This window comes from Thermobia domestica, chromosome 8 (genome assembly GCF_964235325.1).
Source record: "Thermobia domestica chromosome 8, izTheDome1.hap1.1, whole genome shotgun sequence".
Classification (NCBI taxonomy): Eukaryota; Metazoa; Arthropoda; class Insecta; order Zygentoma; family Lepismatidae; genus Thermobia; species Thermobia domestica.
The window spans coordinates 15,986,725-15,993,701 of record NC_137461.1 but is presented as its reverse complement, the minus strand read 5'-3'; the positions used below and the strand labels follow the sequence as shown (position 1 = coordinate 15,993,701).

The window sequence follows — 6,977 nt, the reverse complement described above, 5'->3', positions numbered from 1 at the left end:
TTGTTAGGTTTCTTTATTAAATATAAATGAAGAAAATGAGCTCCCTAAACAGAGCGGACCTACAATTGCCGCTGGGTTCACTGTTACTTAAAACAATTCTGTTTCTGGCAGTTTGTGTCGCTTCGTTGACAAACATTACCCTCTTAACTTGAAATCCCGAATTTAAAATTTTGTAAATAATCATAAAATAATAGCTTGAGAATAACTGGGATTGAAATCAGCCAAGGAAAAAAAGTCCTTCTTGCTGGTCTACATTATCAATAAAGTAAGAGAGGAGCCGCGGTGGCTCAGTGATAGAGCGTTCACCTCTGGTGCTTAGGGTCCCGGGTTCGATCCCAGCCCCCGCCAAGTGAACTTTGTGGTGGACAAACACCGTGTGTGGGGGTTTTCTCGGGGTTCTCCAGTTTTCTCCCACATTCTTTACTCATCATCACCGTCTCCTTTAGCCTAACCGGCATAAGCGTGAGACGTAAAACTCAAAGATTTCATTTCATTTTCAATAAAGTAAAAGCAATAACTTAAGACATTACGATTAACCATTAATTTTAATCCCTTAACCTTTCACACCTGTTACGGCATTTATGAAGAAACAGTGCTTGGACATTTACAGTGAGTGTAGCTTAGGGAAATTTCAAAATCTAATAACTTAGTTAAGATTGCCTACATAAATAAATAAATATTTATTTCTTCCAACTACTGTTGTTTTTAAATAAGAGCTATAATGGAAATTCCCATTCAGTTAGTTGGCAAATGGTCGGCAAACTGACTTACTACTGTGTAGGGCAGAGGTTAGCAGTTGAGAAGGCCAATGGGGACACAATTGCTCAGTGGTAGAGCACTTACCTCTAGTGCGTTGAGTCCTTGGTTCGATCCCGGGAAAAGTAAGTTTGTGGTGGACAACATCGTGTTCGTGGGTTTTCTCGGGGGTACTCCCTCCCACTTTCTCATTCCACCAATACTTCCATCATCTTTCACTTACTTTAATCATCGTCTCCCGTAGCCTAACAGGCATAATCGGTAGACGTTAAACTCAAAGATATCAATGATTTTTGGTTAGGCCAGTGGTTTCCAACAGAGTGTGACACGAAAATTTGAGAACTTGAAAATAATCCCAAGTAGCATTTTGGGTTAGCAAACGGTTGGGCCAACCGACCATAGTTGGTTGGCCAACAGTGATTTTGGCGGTACTGCAAATCGTTAAGACAACAATGATTTGCAACGTTGGGCCAACAGAAGATTGTGTACAGTTGGCCAACCAACCAATGGACGACAGTGTGCCAACCATGGAGGAGTTGGGCCAACAAAATTCCAACAAAATGCCAACGAGAAAATCACAGTTGGCCAACGATCGTTATCCTACGGAACGCCTACATTGTGACGACAAAATAGAACATTGTCTTTCGATGCGTTGCCGAAACAACGATGCACCTACGTTGAACCACTGTTTTGTTTTCGCTTGTTGGCATCCTTGGTTGATGGATTGTCGAATTTGCCGTTGGCATTTTGATAGTGGCTTTGCCAACGATACCTACAAATAGACAACGGTTGGCACACCGTTGGACAAGGAAAATGTTACTTGGGATGAAGCACTTACAGGTAATAATTAGTTAAAATTACTTTTGAAATAGTCAAATCTAATTGTCAGTGAGCATCTAGCTGTGCAGGGAAAGTGCTTGTGATATGAATACTCGATAAACTTTGCAAGAAGGAAATAATACCGCGGTTATCTACAATTTCTTCTTGACCGTGCTGTTCCAAGGTCATCGTTACCCTTGACTTAGTTGGTGTGGTGTTGAATTTTCCTAAGGAAATCACACAATGTCATTTTTGATTACTCAAGGTCAATTTAATACAGCATTATTATTAAATATCTCAAAGCTAATATGCACATTAACTGTAGGATATAGGAATCTTTTCTTGACATTGCTAACCATTATCTATGTATCAACATAATAGCACTAAACGAATTCCTTGGCATTAATGATACCATAGTGAGTAGTGACACCTGTAAAACACGCAGGATAGATAACATCTTGTAATGACAACTGTTAAACATTCTCAGCCTTCCGTTTATATCTTTTTTTATTCATTTTTCCTGTAAACTTTTAAAGTCCTATTATTCTGTTTATCATTACAAAAAAAAAAAAAAAAAAAAGTTTGAAATTATTTCCTGCACGTGGTTCCTTTATTTTATTATTACTATTGGTGCCTATGAGGTGATTGAATGACGGGTAAAAAAGGAAGAGGGGTGAACGCGAAGTGAACAGGAAATTAAAAGACATTTCAGTAATCCAAAGAAGTCACTGGTAACACAGACAGGAAAACAGCCGGCGAATTCTCTGAACGGAAATAACTTAAGGTGAGACAGAAACAGAAAAAAAAAACAACTTATTTTGCAAATTTCGTAGTTTGATATAGTGCATAGTGTATAATGGTTAATTTTGTGATGCTCAAGTAACTTTAAGAGGCCTAATCACTGCGAAATTAAAAGACCGTTAATTTTACAGTAGATCCTAATTATGTGATATCTTCAAACAGATAAAAGATAAAATCGAAATGTGGAACAAGAGCGCGCTAGACAATATTATTCTGCATGAGGTACCGTTATCACGAGTCACCTAGTATCTTTCCGTTTGTAACAATTTAGAAACGCGAAAATAAATGCCGATTTTCTAAATGGCTGGAAATCGAAAGCGGATAAGTGAGTCGTATTTTATTGTCTAGCGATGTAGGTGCAGCTAATTTTTTAAAAAAAAATGATTTTGAAAACATTTTCAGAGAGAAATTTGTTGCGAGGAAAATTGCTTCAGTACGTAAGTTTTAGGAATTAGAACACGGTACAAATTTACGACACACATTACATACATGATGCAGATTTTATTACGCATTTTTAAAAATACGACCATTTTTTCTTTTTGCCTTTTCTCTTAATCTTTATACAAAAATAAAGAAATATAATGAACTGTCTTTCACGTACTTTTTAAATTTTGATAATTGGTCTACTATATTATTGTTGTCATTTTGTGAACTATGACCAAAGTAAAGAATTTTCTCTTATTGGAAATTGATGTAATGTAGCAATATGTTGAGTTTCTAATGAAGTGATTGACTACTGTATAGTAAACCACAGAAGTGGTGCATCTAGAGGTAACCTCACCTGATTCTTCAAATTTGTATAACATTTAGCTCTACTTCACTACGTCATTGATTTATTTATGTACTCTTAACAACCACTAAATGAATATATATTACATTTCTCCTGTCGAGGGGTGTAAATCATAATTATTACACGAGTATTGGAGCTTGATAGCATTTATTTTACCGGATTTTTGTACACTGCATTTCAGGACTCCGTTACCAAGTTGCTAACGCCAGTGTTCCTATTCAGTCGGTTCCTATCGGTTCCCTAGAATTGGTTGCCAAAATATTTCTAGTTCGCAGAACTGTTTGTTATACCTAGACATAACAGTAAATTTTACACAATTATACCCAGGAACAGTAAATTTGTTTTAAGAAACTCTTACAGCTACAGAATACGTTATAACCGTTTATTTCTTAATCTCAAATGTTCAGATATCAAGAATGAGAACTGGGATCACATTAGTATAATGGTTTGGGTTATTAATATTTGAAACGGATACATACCATTATCAACAACTGTCGATTCATTGCTGGATTAAGGTAGCCTATTTCTAATACGACAACCATCTATCCTGGATAATTCGTGTCCTAAGAGAATTATATCTATTAAATCTATCTACAGTATATATATATATATATATATATATATATATATATATATACAGTATATGCTTTAGCCCTCCCTTGATCATATCCTGGATCCGCGGCTATATATAACCGGTTGTTAAAGAATTGAAACGCTTAGAGGATAAGAGTGTTATGTTAGATTTTTTTGAAACATTGCATTCTGGCGGTTCATGCACGCGTTATGTGTTAATCACACTACGTAACATATTATTTAGTGAGTCCTCGTCTGAGTACAGATATTTAGAAACGATGAAGGCGGTGTGTTAATGGACAAAGTTGTGAAAGTCAATTTTCCCGACATATTCAATTTGTTACATAACACCTGTATCCTCTAAGCCAGTGTTTCCCAACCTTTTTCAACTTGCGGCACACTACGGGTGTAACTTGAATTCTCGCGGCACACTTATAGATATTATTATTTGTAAACATAAAGTACCGAGGTTTTTCTGTGATTACTGATCTTCTCACAGAGAGGAAAGCTCGATCATTGGTTTTTACTCGTGGTAAATCATTATGCTTATATTTCATTCTAATTTAAAAATAGAAAACAATTGCAATGAAATATTGGACACGGGATTTTAAAAATAAGCTTTCTTTTTCAAAAACTATATCTAACTTTTACTAAGAAGGAAGATCACTAAATAACGAACGAACAAACAAATCTCTTGTACTTTTAAAACACAAATGTTGGTAATTTGTCGACATTTTAAATTTTCAAGTTACGAAATAGTCTGCCACAATAAAGAAGCATAACAATGATCTATATTTTTTTCAACATTAGAAATGTACAGAAAAGTAACATGATATGAAACTTAAACTTATAGACTCATAGTAGAGGTTCATAGTAATGTAAAATACAAATATACATTCTTCCCTACGTTTTGCAATTTGATTGCTATAGAATTAATAATTTTGTTTCGATTTCCTCGCGGCACAGCAGTGGCCCATTCACGGCACACCGGTTGGGAAACGCTGCTCTAAGCGCTTATTAGAATAACACCACTGGAACGCACGTGGTTTGATATTCGACTGTTTGCTGGACATTTGCTTTGGATACAGTGGTTCGAATCCCACTTTAATCGGTAACCTAGATCTTATCCTATTTCGCCTCAGTGCCGAAAATGCCTTCGATTCAATTGAACCAACCAGCCTTAGTGCAATTTCAAACGATCTATTGGATTCAATACGAAGGTAACATGAATCAGTAAGATTTGTTATATATATATATATATATATATATATATATATATATATATTATATATATATATATATATATATATATATATAAAGAAAATGCGTATAGGATTATATAGTAACTATATGAGTGATAATGTTTGCCAGAAGTAGAAACTCTGCTTGCCGTATTTTTCATTCGTGGAAATCCCGGATAGATATGAAAGAAGCATTCGTCCAGTGTGTTTTAACGGACGGTCAAACAACGGATAATATGAAGGTGTATTAAAGTGGCTTCATGTCTCATCACAGTGGGACATGAAATACAATTATAATAATATACAGGGTGTTTCAAAACAACACCGACAACGTTTGGAAGGTGATTCCTGACACCAAGATAAGGCAAAAAAGTATAGACCGACCTGGGTACACAAATGCTTCCTTTCGGAGTTATAGGCTGCCGAAAACAGGAAAAAATGAAATTTGAAGGTCCATAGCTCCAAAAGTATGAGATCTACCGTAGTCCGGTCAAGACTTGACTCAGGAACTAATATGTGAGCTATCCAAAAATACATGTTTCAGAATCCTAAGGTACTCACGCAACAATTTTTGGATAGGCAGTTTGGCTACGGGCATATAATTTGAAGTACTCACGAAGTACCTCTGTAAAACTCGTTGCGGAACTACAGCAGGATTCTGAAACATGGATATTTGTATAGGGCACATACTAGTTCCTAAGTGAAGTCTTGACCTGACTACGGTAGGTCCTATAGTTTTGGAGTTATGGACTTTTGAAGTTCATTTTTCCGAGCTTTCGGCAGCCTATAACTCCGAAAGGAAGCATTTGTGCACCCAGGATGGTCTATACTTTTCGTCTTATCTTGGTGACAGGAATCACCTCTCAAACGTTCTCGATGTTGTTTTGAAACGCCCTGTATAATTAAGAAAAAAGACCCATGGCTCTCCTAAGGTCTCTTCTTACGCAAACAAGGAAATTGTTTCGCAAATATATGTGCTGACATCTAGTGAGCGAAGTGGAAGACCAGACAACAACATACCGTTAGCTCTACTGATAAAATATGTACTTCCACGTGCGACATCCTTTCTTTCTTTTTTCGTCATTGACCTTTCTTTATAATTATGGACAACAACAATAACAATAGTTGAAGATGTCCCTGGTTATGCTTCACTAATATTCCGGTTATAACTACTCTTGTATAGTAGGCACATACGTCAACGCTTAAATATTGAAAGAGGATAGTTCTTATTACGTAATGTTAAAAGGAGTGAATGCATTCACTTTACAGTATTTTAAATGTATAATCACCTGGAAGACATTCATTAAGGTAGTGCACGCTATCGGAAGTTCGAAATTTTTAACACCCGTGTGAGCTGATTTCGTGCGATGAGTTGTTTTATCATTCCCTCTAACAAATTTAAGATAGGTATAGATAAACATTTTGGGGCTATAAATAACAATAATAAGCTAGACATACACTGTTAGACATCTTCCAGGACCTAGTCAACCTATGAGCGAAGCAGGCCGGTAGCCAGCCCAAAATTGTAGGAGGGGCGGCCGAAGTTAGGGGGGACCGATCCAACCATATTATAGTTCATCACCATATTATAGTTCATTCGCAAGCCTACCGTGAAAATTTTAGGGGGCCACGAAAATTTAGGGGGGCCCGGCCTCCCTTAGACCCCCCTGGATACAGGACTACAGCGAAGCCCCTTTGCTAAGGGCACCGATTTTTCTGTAACTTTGGGGGGAGGGCATTGAGATGTATGTTTGGTTGCACACACAGGGTTTAAGGAAGCATGCATATATGAGGATTTTAAGACAAATTGAATTCAAATTATGTCAAATTATGTATAGATATTCATAAAAATACATATTACAATAAAATGCATATACAAATATATATTTATCAAAATACATGGGGACCCACATGAGCATTGGGGGTCAGGTTCCCTCCAGGCCCCCAGGATCAGCGCCCTTGCCCACGACTGCCACTATTTACTTGACTGAGCGTGT

At 36.7% G+C, this 6,977-nt stretch overlaps 1 protein-coding gene across 1 annotated transcript in view; it reads left to right on the top strand.

Moving 5' to 3' along the window:
* The first annotated feature begins 2,289 nt into the window (after positions 1-2,289).
* Positions 2,290-6,977, top strand: part of LOC145692708 (uncharacterized) — a 49,217-nt gene continuing 44,529 nt past the window's right edge. Inside the window, exon 1 of the mRNA XM_081768118.1 lies at positions 2,290-2,359. The gene's annotated coding sequence lies outside the window, so the exon portion shown is untranslated. The remainder of the gene's footprint in view (positions 2,360-6,977) is intronic.